Source organism: Amblyomma mixtum, chromosome 1, assembly GCF_055824585.1.
Source record: "Amblyomma mixtum isolate Tamu chromosome 1, ASM5582458v1, whole genome shotgun sequence".
NCBI lineage: Eukaryota > Metazoa > Arthropoda > Arachnida > Ixodida > Ixodidae > Amblyomma > Amblyomma mixtum.
The window spans coordinates 237,922,457-237,933,454 of record NC_143012.1 but is presented as its reverse complement, the minus strand read 5'-3'; the positions used below and the strand labels follow the sequence as shown (position 1 = coordinate 237,933,454).

The 10,998-nt window shown below is 47.9% G+C and overlaps 1 pseudogene; it reads left to right on the top strand.

The window, feature by feature from the left end:
• Positions 1–343: 343 nt before the first annotated feature.
• Positions 344–892, top strand: LOC149371307 (large ribosomal subunit protein uL2 pseudogene; annotated as a pseudogene).
• Positions 893–10,998: the final 10,106 nt, after the last annotated feature.

The window sequence follows — 10,998 nt, the reverse complement described above, 5'->3', positions numbered from 1 at the left end:
TTCCTCTGGTTTCCAAGCTCCCGCTCCCTTGGTTTCGCAACTGAAAGCGCGACTAAGGTGTCCACTGCTGGTTACAACGGGCAACGGCTACGGCGACGCCGCGAAGCGCAGAAATGGCCGCCAAACAGCTGCGCTCTAATACAGAGGACGTAGGATACCTGATGACCGCAGAGTGACTGTCAACAAAGCTATTGAAGTGGACCACTACCTTTTAGTTCTTCCTGGGGGCATTTTTGCGAATCTTGTAGGTGGAATCATGCTCAGTGCTCTGGAACTTTCAAAGAGCTTCCTCCAGCTCGGCCTAGACGAGCATGCTCAGGAGCTGCTCACGGTGAACACGCACATGGGACGTCTCTTCCAGGCTCAGCGTAAGGGAGCGCTAAGCCTCTTCTGCACCCACAACAAGCAGAGGAATAGAGCGCCAGGCTCCGAGCAGTGGACTATGCCGAGCGCCATGGCTATATCAAGGGTATTATCAACGATGTCTTTCCCTACTTTGTTCTTCGCGCCCCCCTTGCTCGGATGGTGTTCCGCAACCAGTACGGTTACAAGCTGAAGAACGAGCTGTTGCTAGGAGCAGATGGCAGGCGCACTGGCGAGTTCGTCTACTGTGGCAAGAAGGCTGCCCTCCAGGTTGGCAACGTTCTGCCTGTGGGCGACATGCATGAAGGCGCAGTTATCAGCAATATGGAGGAGAAACATGGCGATGGGGTCGGCTGGCGCACACTTCGGATAACTATGCGTCATTGCACACAGCTCCGACACACGCAAGACGCGCATCAAACTCCTTTCAGGCGCCAAGAACTTGCTGCCCTCAACTAATCGGGTCATGGTGGGCATTAATGCACGGGGTGGTCATGTTGAGAACCCCGTCGTCGTCGTCATTTCTTGAGAATGACGACGCAGGCGTAGGGAAAGCATTTACTTCGACGTCAATCATCCCACCACCGGCACAAAAGGACCTGAGTTTTCTTTCGTATATACATGACAGTCGCGTGGCCATCACGGCTGCCGACACACGCACTCGGTCGAGTCAACTCCTTCACGAATACAGGGACGTTGGCTGCACGAATCCTCTCTCCCTACTTGTCGCGTTGCCCTATTTACGTCTCACGCTCACGGAGAAGCACCGCCTGGATTGCCTTATCCGCAGCGGCGTCAAAACAGCCCTTGGTCTTCCTCTCTCTACTCCCAACGACAAGCTCCTCGCCCTTGGTGTCTCCAACACGGTTGACGAGCTCATTGAGGCGGCCCTCCTGGCCCAGCGCCAACGCCTCTCCCTAACTTCCGCAGGCCGCTCTATCCTCGAACGACTTCGCATCGCTCCCTTCCGTCCACCATCCTCGGTGGTCAATCTCCCACCTGCCATCAGGGCCAACATCAAGACTCTCCCTCTCCCCCGCAACATGCATCCAACTCATCATCAAGATCGCAGGGAAGCTCGGGCCGCGTCACTCCAGCAGCGATATGCTGGCCGACTTGACGTGCTTTACACAGACGCGGCAGACCATCCTACTCGGACTGCTGCAACAGCGGTTGCCACAGATGAGAACATGACTCTCCATTCCTCCTGCTCCGTACGCACTTCACATATCACTACAGCGGAGGAAGTAGCTATTGCTCTCGCGCTGTCCACTTCTAAAGCTAGAGTAGTCATAAGTGACTCACAGCGCGCCATTCTTAATTTTACTCATGGCCGTATTTCAGTCGAAGCGTTTCGCGTACTCGTATCAAATCCTCCTAAACACCTGACCCTACTGATATGGGCTGCAGCCCACATGGGTCTGAAGGGTAATGAGGGAGCACATGAGCTAGCTCGAGGGCTCACTTTCCGAGCAGCTTATCACCCCGCCCCCAACATGCCCGCCTTGGTCAGGAAGGACACCATAATCACTTCACGCGATCTGCTCCAGCACTATCGTCTTTCTCGCCAACTCTATCCAGGTCCGCACCAAGAACTTACAAAGACAGAGGCCGTCACATGGCGCCAACTCCAGACGGACACTTTCCCCAATCCCAAAAGATTCCATAATATATTTCCTGAACGGTATATGCCGATGTGTAAACACTGCAATATCCCAGCAGACCTCCTTCATATGGTCTGGACTTGTCCACGAGAACACATGCCAACACCCACACAACATACCTGGGAGGCTCGTCTACGCAGCTCTACCCTAGACGACCAACGAACGCTCATCGGTCTCGCTCTAGAGGCTGCCAGATTCCAAGGAGTCTTGGCCGACCCCTAGATCTGGGCCTTCGGCCCCTTGACTGTTTTAATAAATGTTTACCAACCAACCAACCCGTGCTTTCCTAGCAACACTACTGAGTAATATATAAATGCGTATACAAAAGCTAGTATGAAGGACTTAGCACAAACCTACTATCAAGCGCAACTTCGGCGCCGAGAATAGCGGCCGGGTGCGCGCCGCATTCCAGAGGTGATGCCATCTCCGTGCGCTTGCTGGGGGATGAGCGAGAGCGCGCGTTTGTTCCGCTCGCTTCGCTGCCCGGTACCAGAAGTCGGCGCCATCAAGAAGCTACTGATCGTCCCGTGCGCCTACCGCGGCAGACGACGATCTCGCACGCGATCTCGCTGACCGGGCCCCTATAAACTGGAACTCGGGACCAGGAGAAGCCTTTATCCTTATTATAGACACATAACTCTATCCCCTCAGTGAACAGAGGTATCCTCCTTTCAACAAGTCACTAAGCTAGGAGGAATAACTTGCGTACCGATAACTAAAAACACCTACCCACACCCAAACAGGACTTAACCAAATATATGCAGAAGATCGGAAGCGGGCGGAGTGGGTGAGAGAACAAACGCCTGTTAATGATATCCTAGTTGAGATCAAGAGGGAGAAGTGGGCTTGGGCAGGGCATGTAATGCGAAGGCAACATAACCGCTGGTCCTTAAGGGTAACGGAGTGGACTTCAAGAGAAGGCAAGCACAGCAGGGGGCGGCAGAAAGTTAGGTGGGCGGATGAGATTAAGAAATTTGCGGGAATACGGTGGCCGCAACTGGCGAAGGACAGGGTTAATTGGAGAGACATGGAAGAGGCCTTTGCCCTGCAGTGGGCGTAGTCAGGCTTATGATGATGATGATGCGGAAGAATACCAAACCTGGTGTTAGTTTTAAAGTTGTCAGTATTATAACGGCTTATATAATATAGTAGGGACCTGCCGACAGAAACCTGATATACCCCCAAATTGACGCAACATCGCTCGAGCAGCAGTGGGAGGAAGTGCTGTCCATCTCAAACCCATGGACTCAGCGCCAGCTGACCATTCGGGCCTCGAAGGCCGCCAAATCCAACAGAATCCTGGACTAAAATTTGCGCCTACAGAGTCACTGCTCAGTCATAGTTACCTCTAGCTCTCTGGTGGCCCTTTATTTGGAACATTGCGCCCGCGTAAAGAACGACTATATAAAAGCACACTGCAGTTCGACTGTGTGCTTTTTTACATGTCTTCGCCTTTAAGGTTGCAGCCAAGCTTCAAAGATGGGCTTATATCTTGAGTAGTGTGGCTTTGTGGGCTTGATGATTCAGTCTTGAAAAACACTATAGTGCAGCAGAAGACGATAACACAAAGATTCTGGGCTCAGCAGCAGGCACAACTACGGATCGACCTTTCAGAGCATCCTAAGACAGCGCGGAGCACTGTCCACACCCTGGAGCCTCTGGATCTACCGGATTACGTGACAGAGGTTCTCTCTCGCTGGGGTCCAAGTTTCCTGTGCAACCGAAGCCATCGGCGGCTCAGCTGCTGTCGATAGTATGCCAACTGTCGTCGCGTGCTGCGCAATTGGAACATGACCGCTGCCTATCACAAGAAGTCGACGTACTGCAGCGCTCAAAGCCTGGGACTTCCAAGCTACCTCTCAATCGCGTTGAGGCCTTCGTCAAGGAACAGGGTTTGTCCATGCTTTCTGCTGAGAAAGAAGGTGGCTTTGCTGTTCTTTCCTTTGGACTATAGAATTCCAAGGCTCACGAAGCCGTGGTCTCTGTTTTCAGCGGCCATGACGAAATATATATCAAAAGTAAAAGCTAAAGCAAAGAACCTATGTAACTAGTTATACCTTAGCAAGCTGGTTAAAATAACAGGCGACTCACGAAAAGATTTTTAGACGTGTTCTTCAGTGCTAAAGCCCATAGATCAGAAACACTGTTCAGGGTAATCATTTCTGCAACTAGCACATGACAAAAAGTTGTCTCCATGTGCTTAGAAAACAGGCTTAACCTTTTAAGGATTGGCAACCCTTTTGGTGTTAAAAAATTAGGCAGTGGCTTAGCTCTGGTTAAGCTTGGATATACAAGTGAAAAGCTTCAGTTATGGTTGGTCTGACGGCCGGCCACACACTACCTGTACGGAGGCGGAGGAGGAGACGGAAATCGGCGCGGTTAAAATTGCCCGCAGGAATGCGGAGAGGAGGGTTGCCGCCTGCGACGAGGGCAACACGCGGCTGCAACGAAGGGTCAAACGGTGGGCGAGGAGGCGAAGCGCGCAGTTGCAGCGACAGTGAGGAGGAGACGCACGTGCGTAGTAGCGCGCGGCTGCGCCGAAAGGTCAGACGTCGGAGTCGGCGGCGGCGACGGCTGCGGCTGTGGCGAGGAGCGCGGCGTGTGACGTCACTGGGTTTCGCGCATGCGCATAACTCACCAGTTTGGCTCACGCGAAGCTCGGCTCTGACCCGCAAGTGAAGCTTTTCGCCTCAAAATTCTGAAGATAATTCAGACTTTGCCCGAACGCAATCTGGTGAAACTATTGCGCATTTTCAGTGGACAATAAGGATCTCTATTACTCGTTGCCGAATGTCAAGGTTCCGTGGTGTATAGAGGAGTATACTGATGAATTCGGATGTCTGGCGTTCCAGAGCTCTGCAGGTATGACAGTGAGCAGCTTTTTAGAGGTTTTAGGCATTTACTTGCAGTCAACGATAGCGCCCGTGGTGCTCGTTTCTGTTCTTTGTGTTTTCGCCTTCTGCTGTGCTACAGTGTTTTTCAAGATTTTATATTGACTGCAAATATTCTAGAAGCTGGTAGACTTGAGTAAAGAAGAGCAAGAACATAAAGTAAATAATTAGGCTGCTGTCAATACGTTCCTCGGGTGTGTTGCAAAACACAATGAAAAAATTGACAGGATGGTTACGGCCTGTGAGGCAAGATTCAGCGACAGCTGCAAAGCTATTTGTACTTTCCATATGTTTTGGTAGAGCATATAAGAGTGACTTCACATGTGTAAACTTCTAGTTTTCCACACATAGTCGTTTTTAGTCTAGGTCTGCTCTCTAGTCCGCTGTTCTAGAAGCTCAGCGCCGCCGGTCAACCTCTCCACGGCTGGCGCATTTCGCAGCAGCTATCCCAGATGATCCGGGCTACATTCCTCCGCTCTCGCCATACCCTTCCTCCTCACTCTCTGGGTGGTTATCATGGTACGCTTTCCTACACTCTTTCCATAACCTCTCGCCGTACCCTCTTCCCACGGCAACCGTGCTTGTCCTTCTAGCGTTGGTTTACAATGCAACCACGTACCTGATGCACTTTCTCATGCTCTCGCCATACCCTCCTCCTTCCACGGTAATCATCATCTATTTGAGGATTTCTCTGCTCTCGCAACATTCTTCTCCTTCCATGGTAACCAACTTCCAGACGGTTACCTTTGTAATTGTCCTTCGTTCACGCGTTCCTATTCTCTCGCTATAAAGCCTCCTTCCATGGTAACCCTATTCGTCCTTCCAGGGTGACTACCTCCGGGTGATTTCTGTGGCAACCGCCTACCAGTTGCGCCTTTATTATATTCTTTATTCAAGAGTTACCCCGCATTTGCCCGAAGTAGTTATAGCAGGGCAGTTACAGATTGGCAAAAAAACATCTTCACTTGCAGAACACACTTGCATTTCGGAAAGCCGGTTCCACTGTTGCACTGTTTTAACAAAAAATGAATTTGCAAACAAGTTCGTCCTGGTACGGTACTCTCTAATTTTACGGGAGTGGTCATGTCGTTGAGAAACGTAAAAGGGATGTTTTAAGTAACTTTCAAAATCAATCCCCGTTTTTCCATGAACTATTAAGTACAGCAATTTTAGCCTCAATTTTCTTCTACGGGAAGCGAGTGGTTCCCATTGCAATTCTTTTTTCATTGCTGTACAACTATCTCTTCGCCCGTACCTGCCCAAGACGAACCTTGCTGCTCTGTTATGAATTTTTTCAAGTTTTTCAATTAACACCCGATGTGCAGGGTCCCATACAATACAGGCATATTCAATTATAGGTCGAACACAAGAGAGAAAAGAAGTTTTCTTGAGGTTTGGCTGCGAACACCTTAAACTCCGCTGTATGAAATTTAGTGCCCTACCGGCTGTGGTAACCACATGATCCACGTGAGCATTTCAGGAACAGTCATCTGTTAGTATCTGTAAGTACATTTCTGTGTGATCAATTCATTACTTATGCGATACTGAGCTTGGACTTTGATTTTTTTCGTGAAAAACAAAGATGAGCGCATTTCTCCGTATTCAAAGACATTTTCCATTTCAGACACCAATCGTGGATAAGTGTTAAGTCAGTTTGGAGTTGAACGACATCGTTGGCATTGTTAATTTTCCTGTACAAAACGCAGTCATCTGCAAACAGACGTATACTTGAGGAGATACCGAGTGAAATATCATTTATATAGATTGAGATAACGCTCTCGCCGCACCCTTCTCTTTCCAGCATAACCATTCTAATAGGGATTCTTCCGGTCTCCTGATACCCTCCTCCTTCCACGATAACCAACCTCCGGATGGTTCCTGTGATAACCCCCCACCAGTTACGTATTTAGCCGCTCAAGTGATGCCTTCCTCCTTGCACAGTAACCGCTCTCCGATTGGTTTCCATGGCAACGCACCTGCCGGTTACACAGACTACGACAGACAACGACATACTACTACGACGCGACAAGCAGGAACGGGCGGTCAACCGCTGTCGCTGTAAAATATGAGCAGATTAGACAAAAGCATGGGTGTCAACACGAGAGGACGCCCGAAATCATCTGCCTTTTCAGTTCCCATTTTATGCGAGCAACTGATTAACTCTGCAAAGGTTTTCGATTTTCTTTGAGCTTCTTTCCCGCCATGTAGCCTCAGTAGGTTTTGGAAATTTCAAATTCACACGCACGTTACGATGGCACAAGAGTTTGTAAAGTGCATTTGTAATACAAGAACGGGCGCTACTCACTTCCCGTTGCTGTGTCCACCGGTCCAGTAGCTGTAATTTCTTGTCATGCCCAAGCTCCCAATATCTGTTGATCTCATTTTAATTTTGTTAGCATAGTCCTCCGCTTCCTTCATTAAATTCAACATTTTGGTGGCAGCTGGCAGTAAAACGTAAAATAAATTCGGGACGACCGATTGTTAATTTTTTGCACAAGCTTGCTTTTTCTGTGCACGTGCTTCACATGGAACTATAATTTACGATTTGTTTAAAATTACTGCATGCTTCTCTATCTGTTTATGTCAAGCCAACTCTTGTATTTTTCTCATACTGCCCAGAATAAAATATCAGTGAAATACATGGAACAGCTATAAGAACCAGAACTCACCCCCCCCCCCCCCCCTACTCCGCTTCACAGCTGAAATTGGAATCCCTGTTTGTGCACTCGCTCACACGCCTCAGCAACTCAGTGGCGCTGGCGCACAATTTGTAATAATCAAACTGCCCATCAACCTTTTGGGCACGCAAACAATGTCTTTGCGCTCTTTCTGAGCATATTAAATCCGTTCACAAACACTCTTTAGCAGCACAAGCTATCATGACAATCAGCGTCTTAAACAATATCTTCTCTCTGAACCATTAAGCATGTCATCCTGTAGAGATTATCTTCATAAAGTAAGCATCTCATTTTTTCAAACTAGAGCAATTTTTACCTCATTACTACAAAGGCAAGTAAGCAATGCAATGATGTGCCCACCTCAATCGCCACAATTACCGACGCATTGTTTTTCAAATATGTCATTGAGAACATGTTTACTGACCTCTATTCTGCACTTTGATTATGTCATTTTTTTTCCTCTCGTTATATTGCCACATTCCTGTGTAATGTTCTTTTTATTACTCCATTCCTTCCACTTTCTTTTGTAATACCCTCTTGGTCCTGAAGGTATCCAATGAAATAAATAAGCAAATTATCATATTGGGTGCTAGCGGCCGACTTCAATCCGTCCGTGCAGAAATGAAAGCCGGAGCTGCTCTTCGTGTCGCAAATCTTTGGATGAATAAAACCGAAATCCACTTAGTTTTCTTACTCAAACTTACAAGTTTACAAGCAGAGCGAGATAAAACAGGGATGCCCATAGAACCGCCAGGTTATCGTTTGACCACAAACTCACTGTCTCACGCACACTGCCTTGCGGTCGGTGGTGTTCGAGGTATTCGTTTTTGCTTCTAATCTGGTACAGATGCTAACATATGCGTATTCGGATGTGATTGTTTGTGATACGGGACATTAAATTCGTGAGTTCGTAAGCCTAATGCAGCTCCCAATTTGGGTTGGTATTGAAAACGACTCAGGCGTTGCGTTCGAGTGGCCAGAGCTCATTCCGTATTGAAAAAACCACGAATACATGAGCCTCTTTTAGTATGTGACGTAATGATGTTTCTACCTTTTATAGTTCTTGCAAGGTCGTTCACTGGCGTATAGAGGGCATTGTAGAGAATTTCTCTGCTCCGAGCTACATTTGGCAGCCAGACAGTGATGTGTGAAGACTGCAATCCTCACGCGGTCGATGCCGAAAAGAAGCTTTTTCTCCGGCTATTTCTCATTATAATGCAACAGAAGAGACAACTGGGCTAGTTGGTACGGTGACATAATGAATAAACAGCGCTAAAGGCGAGAACGAAGAGCGAACAGGACGAGCGCTGTGGAAGAGCAAACAGCTCTCGTCCTGTTCGCTCTTCGTCCTCGCCTTTAGCGCTGTTTATTCATTATGTCCTCATCATAGATGGATCATTACAGTCGGTAATAGACTCGTAATAACAGCGATATGGCATTAGTTTTAAAATATTACAGGACCTACTAAAGACGCACAGATGTGCTATTTTAAGAAACATCATGCTCAAAATTGAAATGTCATGTGTTAGATTTTAAGATGGGACGGAACAGTAACGTAGGGAACAAGAAATTTCGAGCTTGATTTGTAAATACGAAGCGGTCATTTTTATATATGGTTAACATATTGCTCTATCATTATGCTTTCTCATCAATGCCTTCGAAAGCACAGTTGTTGCATGATTATTGCATGACCGTTGTTACATGTGAGATGAGCACAGCTGTTACATGACTGCGTGCTGTCATCCTGGCATACGTTGCTCCCGACGACATCTCTTCTAGCCGTTTCTAACCCACCCTCTTTCTTTTTTCATCAACGCGGCCAACTGCAGGGGGCGTGCTCGTATCTTAACCAATCAGAGGTGTCGAGTAGTTACGTGATCTGTAAGCGGGGAGTGTTTTCCGATGGCTGCAAGCTCGCGCTAACATCACGATACAAAATCACGTGATCAGCCGTGCTTTATGCCAACGCCGATGAATTCAGCGGGAATGATCTACTAACTGCTGCGCTTTGATAAAGTGACTGGCTTTGTACGGAGACGCCCTAATAGGTTCAATTATTACCGCCATGGACAATTTTAGGATCAGAGAATGAGTGCTTCTGGTTGACGCCATTCGATGATGATAGCAGTATATTGCTTTTACTCGTGGTGGGTATAGCAATACCACGTCAAAACATATTGACACGAGGATTGGAAGTAGAAGTAGAAAGCGATGGCAGCGGGTAGAAGTAGATGACGCTGAAGTGTTGGTCGGCTTCTCTGGTGCCCTCGTTCAGCCGCTGCAGTTTCTTTTCAGTGTAAGAACTGTTACAATATTACACGAACAAATAATTCTAAAAAGGTGTTTGCTGCTCTTTGTGGTCTGCAGTGTCAATGAAATGTTCCCGGTGAGATACTTTTTTTTTCTCATGCTTGATCTGTTCCTTTCGTTCAATTTTCTGTTCTGATACTAAGACACGCCGTCTAGGGTTAGCCGCCACGTACTGCATAACGCAAAGCGAGCTAGTCTACCAAATTTCTTTGTATTTTTTTACCTAGAAAACCCTGCAACTCTACCATGTAAGAAATGACAACGTTTGTGCTTCTTGCGCATATCGAGAAATTCAACGAGAGATAGCATAAAGGTTAACAAGTTCTCTTTTTTTTTTAATATGGGTCCCGTTTATCCCTTTCCTAATCCCTTCCTTAACGATGCTGAGTACACCTATTGTAATAACCACGCCTTTCCCCATAACTACTCATAATATTAACGCGGACAAGGGCTATGTGTGGGCTCAGCAAAGTGAGGACGCTTATGTCTCGAGCTATTTCATAAATCAAGTGAGAAAATTCACCAGAGCAAAGAGGCCACATTGCTATCTCTTGAGTTTCCAGCATCAAGCTTAGTTTAGTTTAGTTTATGGGGTTTAACGTCCCAAAGCGACTAAGGCTATGAGAGACGCCGTAGTGGAGGGCTCCGGAAATTTCGACCACCTGGGGTTCTTTAACGTGCACTGACATCGCACAGTACACGGGCCTCTAGAATTTCTCCTCCAAAGAAATTCTAGCTGCCGCGGCCGGGATCGAACCCGCGTCTTTTGGGTCAGCAGCCGAGCACCATAACCGCCGAGCCACCGCGGCGGCCCAGCATCAAGCGGCATGACGTAAAGGTGCATGGCAATGCATCATGCCGCTGTGCGTCCTGGCCGGCGGCGAAATAGATAACGCGACTGACTATGAATCAGGAAAACCAGGTTGAAATCTTGGCGGGCTCGTGTTCCTTTAATGGCTGCGTGCAGAGGATCTTCACGTGTGGAGCGAGCATTCGAGACGACACTAAGTCGAGGAAAAACTCGCATAGAGCTCTTGTTTCTAAAGTTCAACGGAACCTTTTTCCATGTGAAGGTCCCGGCGGACGCCCATT